Here is a 23,379-nt window from a genome sequence, read left to right on the forward strand (position 1 = left end):
TACTGCTGCTGCTACAACTTTTACTAACAAAAATTGAGGCAAATAAAAATTGCTTGTGGTTACCAGCAAAACAGAATTTTGTATTACAGAAGCAAGTAACATCATGAGCAATAGCAGTCGCAGCAGCAACACCAACAACAACATTTCTAGTATGAATACAAGCAGTAATATTAATGCCTCAAGCGTTATAACAGCATTTCTGTGACGTGCTGAGACAATATGCATGTGTTGGTTGGTTTGACTGTTAAAAAAGAACCTACAGTTTTAGAAAAAGTCTTAGTGACTCAAATTTATATATTTTGCTTATTTAATATTGTAGCTAGAAATCTATTGCCACTTTAGTATCCCCAAATAATGTAAAGGGAAGTCAGTAGTCATTTAATTGTCTCTAAGTAATCTAAAAGGAAGTTAGTATTCATTTATTTGCACCTATGTAATTCAGAGCGAAGACATTTTAAACCCTTTTGGAACCTAAGTATATCCTGCATAAAAAACCTATACTTTTTGCTAATTCTTGTAGCCACCCGTTCTGCAGGGTAAAGTTTGCATGAGTTTGTGCGATGAGAACATGTGATGTACTCGTAGCATTTAAAATTGTTTTATATAAATTACTTACAATTACTAATATTAACGTTTAATAATTAAATGTAGATTTCTTGTTCTCCGTTTTTTTTTTGCCTTTCTTAGTTGGCGTTCTGGATTTTACTTTTTGTTTTTTATGGAGCGGATGTTGTTTGTAATGAAAGAACGGCAACACCTGAAAGATTTTTTTACGTTGTTTTTTTTTTTTTGTAAAAGAAAATTTGTGGCCTCAGGTTAAGAAGTGGTACCACAAGAGTCTTGGGTTTTTTATGACATTATTGCTTCTACACATGACATGAGTTTTGTGGTTTCATTACAAAAAGTATTGGGATGTTGATTAAGGCCCAACCTGGATTCGTATATATACAGGCATTGTAGGGTTCACATCCGCCCAAATTATTTGTAATTACAGCTAACTGCCTAAGGCCTGGATAAAAAGATTCTTAAAATGTGCAGTAGCCAAAGGTTTTCAGAATTAGTTTAGTTCTAACCGAAATTGTGTATTTCTTTAGAGAAATAATAATCATATTTTACAATGTCAATTGACCTTAAGCGTTAAAGAGTATATGAGTGAATGGTTTTAATATAAATATTGTATTTACATATACATATGTATGTATGTAGTTGGAATTAATATAAATATATTTATAAAATTCAAAATTTATTTTGACATGCTTAAATTTTTCATAATTTTAACAGACCAATTAATATCAATCATTTAGCATGTGCAAAAATTTACTTTACTTAATTTTTTAATGTTTAAGAATGAAACCAGGTAATCAATTATTTCATGACATTGAAAAAAAACATCGTTATTCTGTGTTGTTAACAAAGTATTATACCCTTCACCTTCGCGATATGTTTGCATTTGCTATTTCTACAATATAGTTTTTCGAACATTTAAATTATATTTTTTCCGAAAATTTATAGGACGATATGTTTTGGTTCCGCATCCAAGTCTACTACAATTCTATCAGACATGTTTTTAAAAAGATTGTTGATAAAAAGTGTTAAAATGTGGTTGAGTTTCACATACGAAATAAATTGCTCACACAGAATTCGAACGTGAGCACCTAATCAGCTGTCGTACACACAACACCAGCACAAAACAATTTTCTATCTGTGTGTGTAAACTACAGTTATTTCGAATTTCACAACGGTGAATAATGTTCTTACTTGTATGCTTATATGTAAGTCATTATTAGAGTACTTAAAAGTATGTGAACTCAATGAAAGCAATGTCGACGTGTTTTACGTGAATATCTGCCTTAACGGTCTAGTTTTTTTCATCCACAGGGTGAGCTTATTTGACGACTCACCACTTTTGCCATATTAACCTCGTTGGTGAATGAAATCACTAATTTAGAGCTTATAGAAGGGCCGTAACATCAAGAATGCTATATTCCAAAAAATATTCTCAACATCTATAGATTTACCCTTAGTGCAGTTTTTAACGACTTAAAGTCAAGCAACCACATTACTGTGTTGGCTCAGTTGTTTCGAAGTATGGACCCTTATTTAATCAACAAGACATATTTTAGTGGCCACTAGGATCTACTGTGTAAGTTGAGTGTGTTTGAGTGAAAATTCTAATACACTCATCTATTAATTAAAGATAAAGTTATATCCAGTTCGGACAACCATCAATCTCAGCTTACACCGCAATAACAACACAGACACTTATCCATCGAATCTTTTAGGTCAGAAATACAAGCCGATGCAAAAGTCATCAGCGGTGAAGGCTAAATTGTCGGCTCAATTTAACTTTTTGTTCAGAAATTTACCTTTAAGCATTTATTATATTGAAAATTATATGTATAATTTTCTGTTATATTCCCCCCGGGAGCATGTTACCTTGGCGATACCTCCGCCTTGGTGTTATGGCAAGCCCGGGCCAATACCTCCAATCTGATCGGGATTGAAAAATTGGTTACAGTCTACTGCTTGGCCAGAGCACCGCAAAATCTAGTACTACGGGTGGCCAGTTGCCCGCAGGACTATGTCGTGGCTGGTCAGTTGGTTGAGGTTCATTCGGGATCCAAGTAGTGGCTGTGGTTTAAACCCAAATTCGCGGGCAGAGTAAGTGACGGTTGAAAGACTGATGCATGATAATAGTCAATATTTCGCGATAAGTTCGTCGCTGTTGCCGAGAACAACAGACACTCCGCAGCCGAGTGACTGTGGGACTAAGCGTTGGAAATGAGTTGGTATTAATTGTATATGGTATGGGATGAATGTGAGGTTCGGCGGACCTTACCCCACCTAATGAATGTGTCGTATGTTTTTCTCTTATGAATGTGTCGTATGAATGAGATGTGTGCTGGGTTGAATGATGATGAATGAAAGGTATCATTTGATACCATTGAATTTTCCTTCCCTATCCAGATATGTTCAGGGTTTACTCTGTTCATATCAGAATTACCACAGTGTGTCCCTGTGAGTAAGAACAAGTCTACGACTTATTGATGATCGTACTTCGGTCTACCGGTTACGTCTCTAGGTGCTGTTGCCGAATCAACAGAGGCCATCTAATGGTCAAGAGATTAGATAGCTCGAGTACTCCAGCAAAGCACTCGTTTTCACTAATTTAGTATTAGCACAATATTATTTGGCAATTTTTTTTTTGTAATTTGCCTTAAGAATTTAAATTAGTGTCAACTTCGTTCAAATTGGTTGAATTGTTTTTTGAAATACATGCGCGATTCCAATTTTTATCAGCGGTTTAGCTTTTGAGCCAAAAGTAGTCGGCGTCGGCGCGGCTTGCAAAATATTACCGATGGCCAGCCGCCGCCGATTTGAGTCATTGCCTTTATGAGAAATTGGGCTTTAACCACAGCCACCACTTCAAAAACCAAAACAAAGTCCGTAACTCTGCCCTTTGGTTCGACCCCATATGAATCCCGGTAGTTTAGAGGTACCGGTAGCATTTCTTTTCACCCGGCTAACAATTACCAAGATGGGGAAGATCAGCAAGATGACATAACTCTAAGAAGAATAATTCAATAATATCTACCCATGAGATACATACATGTGTATTAAGCAGATTCTTTTCTTAATTTATAAAAATTTTAAAATAAGTCCTTACAAATCCATAATACTTATATCCTGTTTAAATGCTTTTTGACAATTTTATCTTTATCGTACTCCTTTTAAAATAGAATATTGTTCACAAAACATTTTTGATTTTATTTCTTATATTTTGCCATAATTTTGGAAAAAGCCTGCAGGTGTATAATCCATACATATATTGTAAAAAACCAACAACTTTCATTCCAAGAATTTGGTTTTTTATATTACAAAAATTTAATTTTTTTCAGAGTTTTTGGCAAAGATTTTCTATATACATACTTGTTTTTGTTGTTATAGTTGAAACGAATAAATAAAAAATGCAACAACAAAAGAATCTTAACTCAACTTTGTATGGACATGTCTGTATAAATAAGAAATACAATATTAATAAATGTATTATGACAAACACACACACACATGTACACAATCATAAAATACTTACAACAATATAAAATATCTATAAACAAAAAAACTAAAAAAAATATTATTTAAAGAAAACAAAAAAAACTGGTATTACTTAGGGCAACATTTGCTTAAACACAAAATAAAGAAAAAAAAATATCAACTGTCAGTTTTTCAAAAATATAAAATACAAAAAACCTCTAGAGCCTCAGGGCATTCGACAAAAAACCCCATTAAAAATTAATTCTCACAAAAAGTGCAAAAAAAACTAAAATAAACTTGCATATGAAATTATGAAGTAAATGTAAAATGTCATGCATTGACAGGTTTCTGGAATGTATTTAAAAATATGTTTGACCCCAAACAAACAAAGAAAAGGAAAAACTTTAAAAAGACAAGAACTATATACATATATACTAAAAACGACATCAAGAACTACGTGCAACAAAAACAACAAAGCCAACAACAATAACAAATAAAACAGCAACAATGATGATGATGACAACAACAATAAATATTCACACATACAAAGATGTTATTTCTACCTTCAATGCAAAAGTTTTACACTCAAATATACGAGGGAGAACTGAAAATTAGTTGACTTTCTATAGTCTAGTAAAATATTATTTATTGCCTATATGTATAGACTAGTCTAATGTCTATAAAGTAGTCTAATGCCCATGAATTAGTCTATTAACTAGTCTATTAACTAGTATATTGCCTAGTCAATGGACTAGTCTATTCACTAGTCCATTTTCTAGTATAGAAACTAGTCTGTAGGTTAGTCTGTTCTAATCCACTACAATATGTACATGACTTTGTCTATTGACCAGCCTTCGACCTGATCTATCGACTAGCATAAGAAATATGGACCGGTATATTAACCAGTATACTATAAACAAGACTGTTACCTAGTCTAATGACAAGCTTATTTGGCTAGTCACTGGTTACATAGTCCACTGAATAATCTACTAACTAGTCTACTGACTGGTTAAATGACTGTTCTTATTACTTATATCTTTATTAGTGTATTGTATAATAAGTTAGTTAACTAGTCAATTGACTTATTTATTAACAAGTCTATTTACTAGTCTAGTCTAATAACTAGTCTCTCGATTGGTCTCTTATATAGTCTATCGATAAGTTAATTAACAGTAAGTAGACTAGTTCGCTAAATAGTTTACTAACTGATCATAAGTCCATTAATTAGTCTCTGATAAGTAAATGACTAGTCTATTAGCTAGTTTATTGACTAGTCTATTCACTGGTCTATTAACTAATAAATAGTACAGTAACTACTCTGTTGACTTATCTATTGGGTGACCTCCGGTAGGTTAGTGGTTAGTGATCTAGTCTGGTAGACCGGAGGTGGTGGGTTCGATTCTCACCCGTAGCACTGGTTAAGGAGCGCACAACAGGCCCGATAGAGGCCTAGGTGTATTTCTTCGGATTTGATGTGATGTCATCCTCCTTTCAAACTAACTATCTATTGGTTAGTCTATTAACTAGTCGACTGACCAGTCAATTAACTAGTCTTTTAACGATTAGTTTACTAGGCAATAGGCTAGTCAATTAACTAATCTCTCTATTGACTAGTTTATAGACAAGACAGTTGACTGGTCTATTAACTAGTCTATAGACAAGTCTATCGTCAGATAATTTCATACTCTATTGACTAGTTATTGAAGTAATATACTTGTCACTTGACTAGTTCATTAACTTGTCTATCGAAAAGTCTATTACCTAGTTTATTGACTATTTTGTTAACTAGACAATTTATGAGTCTGTCAATTAGTCTATCGACTATTCTATTAACTAGTCCTTTGACTAACCTATAAACTATTCTAATGACTATTTTATGAACAAGCATATTAATAAGTCTATTAAGTAGTCCGTTAATCTGTCAGTTGACTTGTTTATTAGCTAGTCTATTGACTAGTCCATTAAGTAGTCTATTGATTAGACTGTTAACTGGTCTTATTACTAGTCTATTGCCTAGTTGACTAGTCTATTAGCTAATCTATAAAATAGTCCATTTTTAATCTATGGTCAATAATATGTAGTCTATTGACTTTATATTGTGTAGTCTTTTGGCTAATCTATTGTCTAGTCTATTGGCCAGCACATACCAAAGTTTCTTTTCAGATTGCCTTCGTATATTAACGTACAGGTATGTATGTTTGTTTATATGTGTGTGTTAAAGTATTTATTGTATATGTAGAAAACGTCAAAGCAACAAAATGTAAACCTTCGTGACTTAAACAAAATATGATTATCAATTTTTCTCGAGGCAATATTTTCTGATGTTGTTGTTTAATTTTTGTTTTGTTTGGTTTCTCTTACTTTTTTCTTTCTTTCTCGCTCTTTCTCTCTGTGTGACTTTGTTTCGATTGTTATTGAGTTTTTTTTTTTTTGTATATTTCTGCATACGAACTGCAGGCTGATTCTTTACTTATTTTTCTACCAATACATATACATACATATGTAAATATTCATGTAACAATACAAAATTTCCTGCTGCTTCCTTGAGTTGGTCGCATCATTATTAGGACGGTTCCTTTGTTATAAAATAGGACTTGCTTTCAAAATTCCTTGAGAAAGAAATTAGTAATGAAAATTACTGCTGATGAATGTCATAATTTCTTAATTGGCCATACTTTTGTTTGAGGCATTGAAAACTGAGCCTTTCTAATGTTTATTGTTATTGTTTTTGTATTGAAAGTAAGAAACTTAAAGTTTTCTTTATCACACACATATATGTATATGTTCCTCCATATGTTTGCATAAGTATGTGTATACATATCCTTACACACAGTCAATAAAACTTCTTAAAGAGAAAGAAAAAAAAACATACAACAAAATATAAATAAACTTTTGTATATTTGTTTCCTTAAATTTTTCTTTACATATACATACATACTTCCATACATGTATGTACGGTATAAGAAACAGTGCCAAAGGGTATAATTTAAATCTTTAAATAAAATAAATAATACAACAAAAACTAAAGAATAATATTTTTATATACCAAAAAAATAAAACAGAATAAAACAAAAAAAGAATTTTTAAACCTACATAATCAACCATACCATTTTGATACCCTCTTTGTACTTTTTGCAAAGGTCTCAAAAAAAATTGAAAAAAATTTAAATTATGAAATATAGGTGAATTAGCAAAAGTTTGATCCGATATTTGCAACACAATTTTTTTAATCCGAGCTGTTTCTCACAATCTGTCTATGGTTTTTTTCAAAAAGGTCATTCAACGATTACAAGTGTGTTTTCTTTAAATAAAGCTCGCAAATCAGATCGTTTTTGATCCTAGCTTTCCTGTTTAGAAAATCTCTATTGTAACGACCATGTAATGATTAGTACAGTTTTGCCTTTAACACCCATATATGTTGGCTTTAAGAATATTTTAAGCAAAAAGAAATTTTAAGAATTTCTGTCGTTCTGTTTTAAGATCCATATATAAAAACAGATCTCGGTAAAATTACAGATTATTGTACAACTTCTTTGTAAAACTTACCGCCAAGAGGTCATGTACATTTAATTATACTCTATTTGCATTATTTTAAAATTGACTTATCTATATGAATTAGAGAGTAAAAACTAAACTAAAAGTTTATCTAAGTTTTCCATAGAAACAAACAACAACAAGAAAAAAAGATTGTCCAAAAACTTTTGTAATAATTCATAAATGTCAAAATTTGTTGTTAAATACTTTTAAATCTCTAAACGATAAAGGACTAAGTTTATTTGATTTCAGATACCCCCAGAATGATCTTTGTTTATACATAAATTGGTAAAAAGAAAGTTTACAAGTAATACACATACATACATTGCCACAAAGTTAAACATTCATACCTTTACACACAAGTATTTACATATGTAGAAATATATTTTTGTTTTTACTGTTCTAAAGAAATTTTGACAGCTTTTAACTTATAGTTCTAAGTCGTAGTTTTTTTTGCAGTAAATTGTTTACAAAAGTACGTGAAATTTGATTTTATACAAATGTTGCTGAAATATATTCAATATCAATATGTTGCTAAACATGGTTAATGTAAACATGTTGTGGTGAAATGTTTTGTTTTAGAGATATTGGTTAAAAAATATCAGCATAAATATCTCACTACTTCCCAGCAAAAAAAGGACTTCCAAAGAAGCAAAAAAAATGAATTTAAGCCATGGAAGAACAGAAAAAAAACTTTAGAAGTTATGATTTTAATACAGGCTTGTCATAGGAGGGATGTCGTTTTATTTGATTCCAAATTCACTACTTCCAAAGTCATTCTCAGGAAGTAAGTATATTTGACGTAATTATGGCATAAAAAGCCAAAATCGGAAGGTACGGTTGTATGATTCTGAATCGATCGATATACTTTTGTGTGTTACAAACATCAGCACAAACGTATAATACCCTCCCCACTATAGTGGTGTAGGGCATACAAATATCAGTACAAAAATAGATACCTCCAATTTTAAACAAAATTAAATTCTTTTCGCTTATTTGGAAGTCAATAAACATCACTTACACAGAGGATAAAAAATTCACTTAATGCTACTTTTGAAGTCGTGATAAATGTTATTCTTTTGCAAGTATTTCTTTTTATATTTGCTGGGTTATTACAACAATTGATATTAAAAACATAATGCTACCAAAAAAAATTGGAATATAAATAAGTTACTGCAACATTGCTTACTGTAAACATGTTTCAGCTATAATATAACCAAATATTATTTACAACAAAAGCACAAATTATTTGTTAACTTATTGCAACGATAAGATAGATAAATACAACAAGTCAGTTAACAACAACAACTCAGTCAGATCCCATGACAAAAATCGCAACTTAAATGAAAGACTAGTAAACTAATGTAGTATAATAATGTATAATTGGTAACACAGACCGTTTTGATTTTCTTGAAAAACTTTTTTCTGCTAAAGTTTATTTTTTATTTATTTTTTGACTTAGACCATGAGTAAAAAAATTTTTGTCATGAAGACTACCATACATTCTTGTTATTTTAGTATTTCAATTTCCTTTTTATACTTTACACCACTTTAGTGGGGAAGGTATATCGGGTTTATGCTGATGTTTGTAACATACAAAAATATTCGTCCAATTCCCTCCTTAAAGTATACCAATCGGCATAGAATCGTTTTTTGAGTCGTTTAATCTATATCCGTCCGTCCGTCCATCAGTCCGTCCGTCTGGCTGGCCGACTATACATTCATACTTGTTTTGGTTGAAAACATACTATACGCTTGTTAGTTGCCAAATACAATGTGTGTGCATGTGTGTTTGTGTAACTGCAACAAGTGTCTGTCGTATATTTAAACTTATACAGATATGTATTTACATTTCTGATTCAGTGATGGATTTCTTCTAAAACTATTATTATCTGTAAATAGTAATGTCAAAAGGCATTACATAATGTTCATACAGCCTGTAGTTCTGCATTGTAAAAGAGCCGTCAATAATTTCAATGGAAAAAAGGCACAGCATGACCGACAGCGGCCTAGGTGTATTTTGTCGAATCTAATGCAATGTAGTAAAAGATTAAGACAAAAATATTCTAATGATTAGAAATATTTGGCATTGGTGATAAGATATGTTATTATGTATAAATGGAATTGACAGGACACAAACTACAATTTATGAAAATTTTATTGTCCAATTCACAATCGATGTCCTATCGTTGTAGCGGGTATGTCATAAAAATTTTTTGAATCAAAAACATATCAATAATAAAAAATTAGGACATACTACGATACAACCGTACAACACCAATTGTGAATTGGACATATGCAACCAATTTGTTAACAACTCTTAACCCAAGATTTTGTAAAATGTTATTGTGAATAAAAAATGTAAAAAGAGAGGGTTAAGATATTTGAAGAAATCAAATTAGTAACGAATTAGCTTACCTCAATTAAGTGTTTACAAGCGAATTTACATCCTTTTCTAATACTAATACATTACTATTCGTACAACACACAAACACTTTATAAAAAAAATACACACACATACATACAAAAACATACGCTCTCCTTAAACACAAGAATGTTTAACAATAACTAAATGACGAAAGGATAATGACGAACAAAACAACCCCATGTATGTTGTAAATTAGTTGGAAGTGTTTAAGTGAATAACTCCAACATGTTTGAAACAAACAGGTTTGTTGAAGTTTTACAGTGTCACATAGATAGAGAGAGAGTTACAGCACATTTGGAGGAAAAAAGAGAATGTTGTTTGTTGGCCATTGCTGCTGTTAGTGGTTTTTGGTTTGCTGCTTTCAGGTTGGGGGTTAGCTTGCGTGTTGTACAATTCTTATCAAGAAGCCAACATCTAAATTATCACCAATTCTAACATTACCAGCAACAATAACAACAACAGCAACAATACCAATATAACCGCCAATAGCCGAAGGCTACTGGAATTTGTTGAGAGGGTACAATACAAACAAAAGATGAATAATATAAAAAATAGAAATAAAACAAAAGAGAAATAGCAACAAGAGTAAAACAAAAAAAATCTCAAATAAAAGTCAAGCTAAATGTAAAGAATAAGAACGAAATAATATAGATTGTACAACAACAAAAAAGCATTAGAAGTATCTATAGACAAGCAGGTTTCAGGTGAAACAATTGTAGCACAAACAAACTCTCATACTTTGTTTAATTCAGACACACACACACTTACAAACAAATGCAATAATAACAACAACAATGTAAGTTAATCTAAAGATTGTGAATGAATTGGTTAAATACATACAGATTTTGGTATGTGTGGGAATTAACAGTTGTCCCCATTGGTAGGTAAAAAATTTTTTCTTAATTGTGTTTAGAAAAAGGATCACATTCAAAATTACTCTGATCAGCAAGCTATAAATTTCTATTTGGAGAAGGTCACATGACATGACAGGGACATCTGTTGAAGGTGTACTTTTTAGTTGCAGTAATTTATACAAGAAATATATAGTTTTTCTTTTTTTCTAACGATATTGTGTAGATTTTTTAAAACATGCCAACATTAGCATCACTACCTCAACCCCACAACTATTACTAGGACCAATAACAATAGCAACAACAATTCATAAACCAACTTTATTTAGCTTAGAGTTAAACTTAGTTTATTTTTTTGCTATATTTGTTGTAATGCTAACAAAAATATAAAAAACACACATACACACACAAAACAAAATGTAATATAACAAAAAAGCAACAAAAGTTGAAAAAAATACATCTTCTACAATATAACTATCGCTTTTGGTTTGGTTGGTCCATGCTATAAATGACCTCAGGGTCTCATCGCTCATAATTATAATATTTCATACAAAACACAGCTGGAGGCACTGCACCAGTGATGGATTTCAACTTTTGAAAATAATATACTCTACACACACACACACACTACTACACCACACTTCTCTCATATCCGCAACACACTTTTCTATAAACAACCATTGTATGCATACAATTTTCATACGATACACCCAACCAGTTAGTTAGTCTTACAGTCTAACTGACAGAAATACAGACAGACAGACATACAACATACCAACAGACAGTCATACATTCAGTCACAAAGAAACTAGGGTCTATTCTATAATAAAGCCGCCGGTTAGTTTTTGCCAAAAATGTCTTTGGGCTAATTATAAATATAAAACAAAATTCAAAATAAAATGGAAATGAAATGTAGGAACAAAATAACAGCAACAACAACAAATACAACATCATTCGTCGTCATTCGCAGCAGCAACATTAGTAATAACAGCAACAACAACAACAATAAGTTATTATTTATATTTTACTTCTCTTTACAAATAAATGTGTATGATTGTATTTTTTAACCCATTAGCAATTGGGCCACAGAAAATAATGGCATTGGATGTGGGTAGCATGAAAAGGGTTAATAGGAATTGGATTTGTTTTGCAATTAGGTTAGTTTTTTACTTTGCAGAATAACCCTTTATCCGGCAGGTTATCGGGTAATGTTTTAGTTTGATAGTTGTAAGGTCTGGTATTTAATACTTGCCATAACTCACTAACTAACTAACTAACTAACTCACTTACTAACTAACTAACTCACTCACTTACTAACTAACTAACTAACTAACTAACTAACTAACTAACTAACTAACTAACTAACTAACTAACTAACTAACTAACTAACTAACTAACTAACTAACTAACTAACTAACTAACTAACTAACTCACTTACTAACTAACTAACTAACTAACTAACTAACTAACAAACTAACTAACTAACTAACTAACTAAGCAACTAACTAACTAACAAACTAACTAACTAACGGACTAACTAACTAACTAACTAACTAACTAACTAACTAACTAACTAACTAACTAACTAACTAACTATTTAACTAACTAACTAACTAACTAACTAACTAACTAACTAACTAACTAACTAACTAACTAACTAACTAACTAACTAACTATCTAACTAAATTACTAACTAACTAACTAACTAACTAACTAGTTCTGATCTAAACCAGTTCTGATCTAAACCAGTTCTGACCCTAGACTAATCTATAGTTCAAAAAGTAGACAACTTTATAGTTCAGGCTCTAAACTATTCTCCACTATAGAGTCTCAGCTACCTTATAACACAGACTCGGAATTAGTCTAGTTAGTGCACGCTCTACACTATAACATAGTGTATGCTTTAGACTACTCCACAGTCCAGACTCTAGACTATTCTATAGACCAGACTATGGACTATCACCCCTATCGCCAATCATCATTTCACGTGAAGTATGTTCGCCTTACACTTTTTTCGTTCACTTATTTTTTTTTATACCCTTCACCTTCGTGAGAAGGGTATATATAAGTTTGTCATTCCGTTTGTAATTTCTATAATATAATTTTCCGACCCTATAAAGTATATATATTCTGGATCCTTATAGGTAGCGGAGATGATTAAGCCATGTCCGTCTGTCTGTTTGTCTGTCTGTCCGTCTGTCTGTATGTTTGTTGAAATCAGTTTTTAGAAGACCCCAGATATCTGCGAGATCCGAATCTTCCATAATTCTATCAGACATACGACCGGCAAGAACGCTATTTAAAATCAGCAAAATCGGTCCATAAATAACGGAAATATGAGCAAAAAACCGAGACAACCTCTGAAAATTTCATATAAAATTTAGATTTTTTATTCATGCTCAGACAGAAACTGCAAAAAACAAAAACAAAATACATAACAATACGGTAAATATTGTTATTGTAATTTGTTTATAAAAGCAAAGCAGAGCAAGAGCAGCAGAGCAAGAGTAGCAGAGCGAGAGCAGCACTAATGTTTTGTTATTGGCTAGAAATATGAAATTAAGTATGTAGAGCCTGGATTAAGTGAGAACCTATAAAAGGGGACTTTCTGGTTTTTCGTTGTTCAAAAGGTACTTTTTGCAATTTCTACAATATTGAACCTAGAAACATGTAATTAAGTATGTATGGCCCGGATTAAGTGAGGACCCATAAAAGGGGACTTTTTGGTACTTTTTCGTTCTTCAAAAGGTACTTTTTGTAATTTCTACAATATTGAACCTAGAAACATGTAATTAAGTATGTATGGCCCGGATTAAGTGAGAACCCATACAAGGGGACTTTTTGGTACTTTTTCGTTTTTCAAAAGGTACTTTTTGCAATTTCTACGATATTAAACCTAGAAACATGTAATTATGTATGTATGGCCCGGATTAAGTAAGGACCCATAAAAGGGGACTTATTGGTACTTTTTCGTTTTTCAAAAGGTACTTTTTGCAATTTCTACGATATTAAACCTAGAAACATGTAATTAAGTATGTATGGCCAGGATTAAGTGAGGACCCATGAAAGGGTACTTTTTGGTACTTTTTCATTCTTCAAAAGGTACTTTTTGAAATTTCTATAATATTGAACCTAGAAACATGTTATTAAGTTCGTATATCCCGGATTAAGTGAGAACCAGTAAAAGGACTTCTTGGTACTTTTTCGTTCTTCAAAAGGTACTTTTTACAATTTCTACAATATTGAACCTAGGAACATGTAATTAAGTTTGTATGGCCCGGATTAACTGAGGACCCATAGATGGGGACTTTTTGGTACTTTTTCGTTCTTCAAAAGGTACAAAAGGCTTTAAACACATCATGGTGAAGGGTATATAAGATTCGGCACAGCCGAATATAGAACTCTTAATTGTTTTTTTTTTTTTGTGAAATTAAAAAAATGTACATTTTAAAACTTTAAAGTCCTTTTGAAAGGTCACAGGATCACGAAATGTAAAACTAAAAACTCTGATTTTTTCCCTTAAATTTATAGTTTCAGACTTATATCATCCCGTTCGTGTCTAATTTTGAGTGTTGGACGGTGTTACATACAAATTTAGGTGAGAAACTAAGCTATTGTTCTTTAACTGATTCTTGTAGTTAACAATCGATATATAAATATATTTTTATTATTTTAATATTTTAAGTAATATTTCTATTTTTCTTCCCTACTTAGGTATACAAGTAAATATCCTATAAATATTACTTTTTTATAGTAAATATTTACTAACAAATATTTAGTACACATTTATTTTTCATGTACATATAATAAATATCACATTTTCATTATAAAATTTTTATTGCGCCCCAAACAAAAATTATTGTCGTAGGTTCCCATAATTGATGAGTGTTATTAAACATGAATCAGCTAGCTGCAATCTATACAACACATGCAACACCCCTAGTTATTATGTTAAATGCTGTTACGAAATACTCACACACACACACATATGTATAACATAAAAATAATTCTACTTAACTTAAGCGAAAATGGCTTTTTAATAGCTTTTTTCCACCTATTTTCACATTTATTATTAGTATTTATATTTTCAATATTTTTTTTCTATATTTCAACCTGATTGCACATTCGATTAGAATGTGGTAGAGGAGAAAATTTTTGAAAATTAATATTTTATTTCAAAAAAAAAAAAAAACTTGCTGACATTATTTGTAGGGTGTGTGTTTGTGTATGTGTAGGAGCCGTTATTTAAATATAACAACTAGGTTTATTAGAGTGGTTTCTAATAAAATTAATTGGCTTAAGATAGGTATTTTTCTAAAGCTTAAATTTGTTTTTTAAAAGTTTAAATTTATTAAAAATCCATTTTTTTATGTCCTTTACAGAAATGTTTTATTAAAAACAATTTTTCTTATTTATTTAAAACAGGAGATATTTATCTTAAAAATATATAGAAGACACCGGTCTAATGTATAATATTCATGTTCTAGTATTTAAAGAGCTGCGGGAAACTAAATATAATTATTTTTTTGCTAAATTATTTGTCACAGCTAAATAAGTAAAATGCAAAATAAAAACCCTCACCCAAATAACAACAGCTAAATAATATAGAAAAAAGCAATTAGGCTAAAATTGTGATATTTATATACATATGTATATAAGAGGAGTATTAATATGCAAATAGTGTTTTAAACAAGAACCGTCAGTATAGTCAAATATTTGACGTTTAGTGAAATACATGTATGCACAGTTTTCACAATTATAGTTTTTTTTTGTGACAACTATCACACTTAATAGAGGGTGTAATGAAAATAGCAGTGTTGATCTTTGAAAATAATCTATATCTTACAAAATTTTATCATAAAATGAAATCCACTGATATAATTTAGACGAGTATATAGTCTAAACTCGGTAATAGTTAAGCCTAGCCTATAGTTCAGACCTTAGACTAGTTTGTAGTCCAAACTTTAGTCTAGTGTTTAATTCAGGCTATGAAATTGTCTACAGACAAGATTATAAACTAACCTATAGTCCAATATAAAGACCAGTTTAAATTTTAGGCTCTAGACTATTCTAAAGTCCTGACTTTAAACTATTAATTTATTTGATATTTAAACTATAGTTCAGACTCGAAGCTATTCCGTAGTTAAAACTCTCAGCTTGTTTATAACCCAAACTTGAAAGTGCACCCTCTAGACTATTCTTTCGTGTTCACTTAAGTCTAATTTTAAGCTTAGACTCTAGACTAGTACATACTTAAGATTTTGGACTTGTCTAAAGTAAAGTTTCTAGACTAATATATATTCAAGAATCTAAACTTGTCCAGTCTATAGTTCAGAATATAGACCTTGTTTAAAGATCAGGCTCTTGACTATTCTATAGTCTACTATTCTGTAGTTTATACAAAACATGTTTCTAAACATATTTATATTGAGGAATCTAAACGAGTTCAGGATCTAGACTAATCTATTTTTAAAATAAATATCAGTTTAATGTTAAGGCTCTAGACTATTCTCTAGTCCAAACTGTAAACCATTCTTTAGTCCAGATTTAAAACCATTCTGTAGTTTAAACTCTCAGCTAGTTTATAATCCAAACTGGAAAGTGCACGCGGCTAGTCTAAGTTTTTTGTGTTGACTTAGGACTCTGAACTAGTATATACATCAGATTTTGGACTTGTTTAAAGTAAAGGTTACAGACTAATAAATATTCAAGAATGTCAACTTGTTCAGTATCTAGACTAGTCTACAGACCAGAATGTAGACCAGTTTAAAGTTCAGGCTCTTGACTATTCTATAGCCCAGACTCTAAACTATTCTCAGCTAATATGTAATGCAGGCTCGAAAATCGTTCCTAGTGCGGACTCTAGTATTCTATAGCCTAGACCCTTAACTATTCTAGAGTATAGACTCTAAACTATTCTATGCTCAGACTATGGGCTGCTCTATAATTAAGAATTTAGACTATTCTATAGTTCAGACTGAACACAGTTTTGTAGTCCAGACTTTTAACTGTGTTATAGTCCAGACTCTAAACTATTCTAAGTATTTACTAGACTCTTGATTATTCTATATTCCAGATTCCAACTATTTTTTAATCTAAATTCTAGATTAGTCTATAGACGGAGTCCAGACTCTTAACTAGACTATGCTACAGTTCAGGCTCTAGGTTAATTTAGAATCCAGACTAAACTATAGTCCAGATTTTAGACTAGTCCATAGTCCAGTCGTAAGACTAGTTTATAGTCCAAAATCTAGGCAAGTTTATAATTCCAGACTCTAGTTGAGTCTAGTCTTAATACTAGTTTATAGTTCATTCTTAAGACTAGTTTATAGTCCACATTCTAGACTAATCTATAATTAAGACTCGAAAATATAAGCTATTCTGCAGTCCCAACATTATTCTAGTCTAAAGTCCAGGCTCTATTCTATTCTATAGTCCAGACTCTTGTCTAGTCTATATACCAGACTCTACTCTTCTTTATAATCCAGATTCTATACTACTTTATAGTCTTGACTTTAGACTATAGTTCATAGCTTATATTATATACTACTCTATACTGTAGACTCTGAAAATCAATATTGGTCGAAAGTTGAAAAGAAAACTGATTGCGCTCTAGATTTAAACGTTAAAGCCGATTAAACTTTAAAGTCGATTTTTGTTGCAAAGATCTCGGTCATTTTCTCAATTGAATCGTTTATAAGGAGCTACAGTCAATTTTCAAGTTTGTCACAAGTCAAATATTTATGGGAAAATATGAATGATCCCAATTTTTATCTTTTTTTTAAATTAAAGCTTTACTTTAAGATCTGCATACGATTTTATATATTTCATGGAAAAATGCTATTTTGATGGTTAATTATACAAAAAACCGTTTGCCTGCTCTAGATATGCACAATACTGTATTTGTTTTTTTTTTTTTTCTTTTGAATATGTATTGTTTAATAAATATCAAAAGCTTTGGGCTAATTTACCTATACAAACATAACATACATGAAAATATTTCTATGTATTTATTTATATGTATAAGTATAGGCATAAATAAAGTTTAATTAACGTATAGTAAAGTATACATTTAGGCTGGCATCATTTTACTATATTACTCACATATATTTAGGACAAAAAAATGTATAGATGTGTGTTTATTTTTGTTTTTATAGTAAAATAAAAAAAATGTGTTGAAATAAAATTTAATAATAAAAAAATTGTGAAATACTGTTACTATTTCACAATTTTAGTGGAAATATAGTGCATATATATACGTACATATATGTTTTATTTATGTGGGATTATTGTAATATTAAATAGTGCCTAAAACTATGCTAGAATTTATAATATTTATACATTTTAAATAACTGCTAGAATATTTACATTGAAATTGTTTTTAATATTTTATATAGAATTATTTCTTTTTTATAAAAAAGCCCCACTTGATCAAGGGTTTCGAAGCCAAAATTTGTTTTTTTTTTTTTTTTTTTCAAAATGGAACATTTATGTGAAAACTAAACAGAAGCCATATTGTTTATTGAATTTAAGTGATCGAGAATTTTGAGTATTACCTAGGGTTGTCATTCGAATAAAAATTATTAGATTGATAGAAGAAAAATTTTAATTTTTCTTCGAACGAATAAAAAATTTTGAATTTAGAATAAAGAATAATTCGAACAATTTTTGTCGAATAACCGAATATTCGAATAAATTTTTAATCTTACTTTTTATTCATATTTTATTATAATATTGAACAAAGAATTACATTAATTTTTTGTAAAACGAATACTAAAAGGTCTGTTATTATAAAAATAATTCTTTTACTACTTTTTGCAATTTATAAAAATTTATATTTTGCAAATTTTAAAAGTAGAATGCTTCTTGTTATAGAAGTGATTCTGTGGATTTTTTAAATGTTTGCAATTAGTAAAACAGATAGTTCCTAAAGCAAGGCATACCCGATACAACCGCTGATACAATGTGAGAAGGTTGTTTACGAAATTGTAAAGTGTGTGAATTGCTTTAAGAAGTTTTGAGTTGGTTGTACGTAAGATCAAAACATTTTTGCAATTTTTACAAACGGGCGCAATATAAAAATCTTGTCGTACAACATTATTCTGTTTTACCCTTCATTTTGTGGTGACCGGAGATCAAGTAACTGAAGGGGACCTTATATGGGGGGTAAGGTCAATCATGGACCGATCCTCATAAAATTTTTTATATAGATTTTGACTCGTATGAAACTTACGTATGTCGAATTTCATCATATACTAGTATTTTTAAGCCAGTAATGAGCGTTAGACATCCGTCTGTCTGTCCAGCCGGACAGACTGACGGATATGTCTTAAACGACTCAAACATCAACACAAACGTATAATACCCTCCCCACTATAGTGGTGTAGAGTATAAAAATATACTCATGGTATAGGGTGCTATATGGTCGGACATGCCCGACTATACATTCCTACTTGTTTGAAAATAAATTTTTGCTAAAAATTAAAACTATATTTTTACCTTTTCTAGCAAAATGTTCCAATATTTGGTCATTTGGGTTATACATATATATTATATGTATTTGTTCATGCATAACACAAATTATTTATTTACTTTTATTTATTTTGGCATTTTTTTGTTGCTGCTGCTGTTGTTGTGATGCTTGTATTTTTTTAACACCTTTACTATGTGTCTATTGTTTTATTAGTGGAATAAAGCGTTTATTTCTATTAAAATTTATACATTTTCAATAGTTACACAAACACGTCGATTTTAAATTGTTTATTACAAAACTCCATAGATATTGCTATGTGTGTGTTGGACAACTCAATTGTATTGCATATTGTTTTGTAAATAAAATAAACATGTTTTTTCCCTTTTAGTTCTTATTTTATTTCTTTGCAATTTTATTTCAATTTATTTTTATGCTTTTCTAAGCAAAATGTTATTTTTAGTTTTATTATTTTTTTTTGTTACAAAAACTAATACTCATGTTATTTAGCGCAAAACCTTTGTCCTTGCATGTGTACGTGTCTGTTTGGTATGTTTGTGATCCTGTTATATGTACAGCTGTGGTTAGTTTTATATAAATATTATTTAATTTATTTTATTTTTGGTTTCTATTTATATTATTTTTCCAATTTTTGGTGTTAGAAAATATATTTTTTCTAACACCTTTTTCTTGTGTAAAATTGTGTTTTAGTTGTTAGATTATATTTGTAAATTGGTTTTTGGTGGCAAACAATTAAATTTATAAAACTAGCTGTTAGTACCCGGTTTTGCTTTGGTTTTTTGTAACAATATATATATTTTCTCACACTTGTAACTATTTTTTTAATTGGATCGTTTTTGAATTATTAAAACAACAACAGAAACACACATTTTATTTTCTCTGTGTGTAAAAACGTGATGCAATAAAATGTGCAAATATATTATCGTATTTATGTCATTATTAAAATACTTAAAAGTAATGTAGGCGGTAAGTAGTAGTCACTAAAAGTAAGTGGTTATTTAAGTACAAACCATTACCCAGTTCTCAGGGCGTTATTTAAGGATCCTACTATCGTTTGTTTGTTGTTGTATAGGGGGCGTGGCAACTACCTAGTCAATAAAATTCAAAAGTTTGCATATCCAAAAACCCATCAGAGATGGAATTCATAAAATATTTTAACAGTAAACCTGAGAATGTATAAATTAAATAAAAAAATTTGTATATCTGGAAACCCATCAGAGATGGAATTCATAAAATTACATTACAAAAGAACGCGTCTAACTCCCTAAAGGAATTTAGAACATAAATTCGTATATCTGATAAACTATTGCAGCTAGAATCCTGAAATTTAGCACCAAGTACTTTGGGTATCGAAGCGCTCTGGGTAAAGTTAGTATAAGTTTTGTAAATGTTTATAGAGAAAGTAGAGCATTTACAAACTTCCGAACTAAAAAATGCTCTTTTGTGGAGTTTTGAGGTCATTGTGAGGAGCCAATTACTAAATCAGATAGAATCCTAAAATTTTTAAAATATTCTGGTGTTCGGTTGCATGGGGACTAGTTCAATCAATCTCAAAACTTTTGTCAAATTATTTTAAAAATTGCGCGCAAAGTTTACATGGGCACAGTAAACACAGACCAAGCTGAATTCACTAAATTACTGATTTTGAGCAGAGTATACTTTAATATGGGCGTGGCGCCAATATTTTCTGTTATTCACAAAAGTCAAAACATACCTTTAATACCACTATAGTGATGTCAATGTCCGTTTTTAGTCAAATAATGTTGTTAGTTGAAATCGGTTAATTATTTAATGTAGTTTTAAAATTAAGCTTGTGAATTAGAAAATGCTACATTGTTATATATATCTAAAAATTTGTCTCCATTTTTATCTAAATTTAACATAAAATAATTTATAAACTAACTGCTCATAATATACTATAGAAAACAGAAATACATTTGAAAATAAGCAACAAACATCAAATACCTGATTGCACAAAGGTAGACAAAAATCCAAAAACTTTTTAGACTAATTTACAAATAACTAAACAGGAATCTGAAGCAAATGATGTGCCTCATTATCTGAAGAAAAAAAGAAAGCAAGTTCGGGCATGTTCGATCATATCACATCCTACACCAGTAAGTAAGTTCAAAATTGTGGAATACTCTTTATTAATAAAGCATTAGATTTGTTTTTTTTTCATTTTGGTAGAGGGATTTATATTTTTCAAGTAATTTTCAGAAGGGGACTTTATATGAGAGCTAGAGTAAAATGAGGCCCGATCATTACGAAAACTAGCAGTATCTTATATACTCATATCAAAATAATACCGATTTAACATAATTATGGGCTCAAAAGTCCTTCTATTCGGTTGCTACGATTGTATGGGGCTGGACGGAAAGATGAACCGGTTTTAACCATTTTTTATAAACTTCGTCCCTCCGTCAGAAATTTGCAAATTGCAACCGGTAGTGTGCACACAATATTATTATGGAAACACAGATGGATGGACGAACAGACAGACAGATGGACAGACGGATGGACATCACTAAATCGACTCAGAAAGTACACTTTAAACTTCGTCCCTTCATAAAAAAATGCAAAATTTCAACAATTTAGTTTGCGAATTGCAACCGGTAGCGTGCACACCATATTAATATTGAAACACAGATGGATGGACGAACAGACAGACAGACAGATGGACGGATGGACATCACCAAATCGACTCAGTAAGTACACTTTAAGGATAGTGAAGGAACAAATATTTTTGAGTGTAACAAATATCAGCACAAACGCATCATACTTTCGCCACTATAGTAGTGTAGTGTATACATACTTACTTACTTTTATAGGGAGTTTGTTTAGTTTAGTTCATCAGGTGTTTGTGAGCACTTTTTACTACTTCAGTCGAAATGAAAAAAATTATTAAATTAAGGAATTTTTAAAAATAAACATAAACAATGAGATTCCTGTAAAATATAACAAAGTGGAGTAATCAAGTGATAACTAAGTACAATTACTTTGTAATAAAAAATCGCACGCATAACTCTCCGATTTATAGTGAACTTGGTTGACTTATTTTATTAACTGCTTAATTTATAGTTTGAAGTCTTCATTTGTCAACGTAAGTTTTGTGTTTTTTCTCTCAGTTTTCACATAGAATTTCACTAAACTTTACAAAACGGCTTATTATAGCACAAATCCTTACACTTTTATACTCAAAATGCCTACAAAACTTGTTTGCAAATAATTACAATAAAAGCCTTTTTGCCACCAAACAGCCTAGAGTTGTCATCATTATTTCTTTTTTAAATATTTAAAAATTGTTGTAATTAAAATAATAATATTTATAAATATAATTTGCTAACAAAACGCTTTAGTCATAAAACTATAACAGAAATGCTTTATTTATTAACAAAAAGAAAACAAATTTAACTACACCCTAAGTTATATAAAATATTCATAAAATATCAGACTAAAAAAATTTTAAGCTAAAAAATATGCATTAAAAAAATTCCAGCTTTAAGGGATTTTTGGTCATAAGCTTATAAATAAAACCATATAGTAGTTTTTTCTTCTTCTTTATCATCTTTCTTTGAGTGGAAAAGAAATAAAATTTAACGCTAAATCGTTGGAAGGCTAATGCCTGGAAACATTCCAAATAATCATCAGTATTAAAAAGCTTAAAGCATCCTTGTTACTTAAAATTTTGTTTAGTTTTTTTTGCCGATATAAATTTTTGTAAATTTTATACAAATATTTTTTTTTTGGTTTAAAATAAAAGGCCAAATAACGAAAGCCTTTATGGCTTAGAGTGGAGATGTTTTATAGTTTGATTTTGTTTTTATTGTTGGGGGCACGTTCATAATATGGGGCGGCATATGCAAATACTTTGGTATAAGTACACACTTATGAATGCTGCACATTTACTTTATATCTGCAAATACTTAAAGCAGCGGCACATGCCACTTTGGGAGAATGGTTCAGTTTTAAAGTTATAGTTTAAATCAAATTAAGTCTAGTCTATAGTCTAGTCTATAGTCTAGTCTATAGTCTAGTCT

General features: G+C 30.4%; 1 protein-coding gene across 1 annotated transcript in view; it reads right to left on the reverse strand.

The window, feature by feature from the left end:
- Positions 1 to 10,027, reverse strand: part of LOC111675721 (BTB/POZ domain-containing protein kctd15) — a 51,210-nt gene extending 41,183 nt beyond the window's left edge. The window contains exon 1 of the mRNA XM_046955338.1: positions 9,988 to 10,027. The gene's annotated coding sequence lies outside the window, so the exon portion shown is untranslated. The remainder of the gene's footprint in view (positions 1 to 9,987) is intronic.
- Positions 10,028 to 23,379: the final 13,352 nt, after the last annotated feature.

This window comes from Lucilia cuprina, chromosome 6, assembly GCF_022045245.1.
Source record: "Lucilia cuprina isolate Lc7/37 chromosome 6, ASM2204524v1, whole genome shotgun sequence".
Taxonomy (NCBI): Eukaryota; Metazoa; Arthropoda; class Insecta; order Diptera; family Calliphoridae; genus Lucilia; species Lucilia cuprina.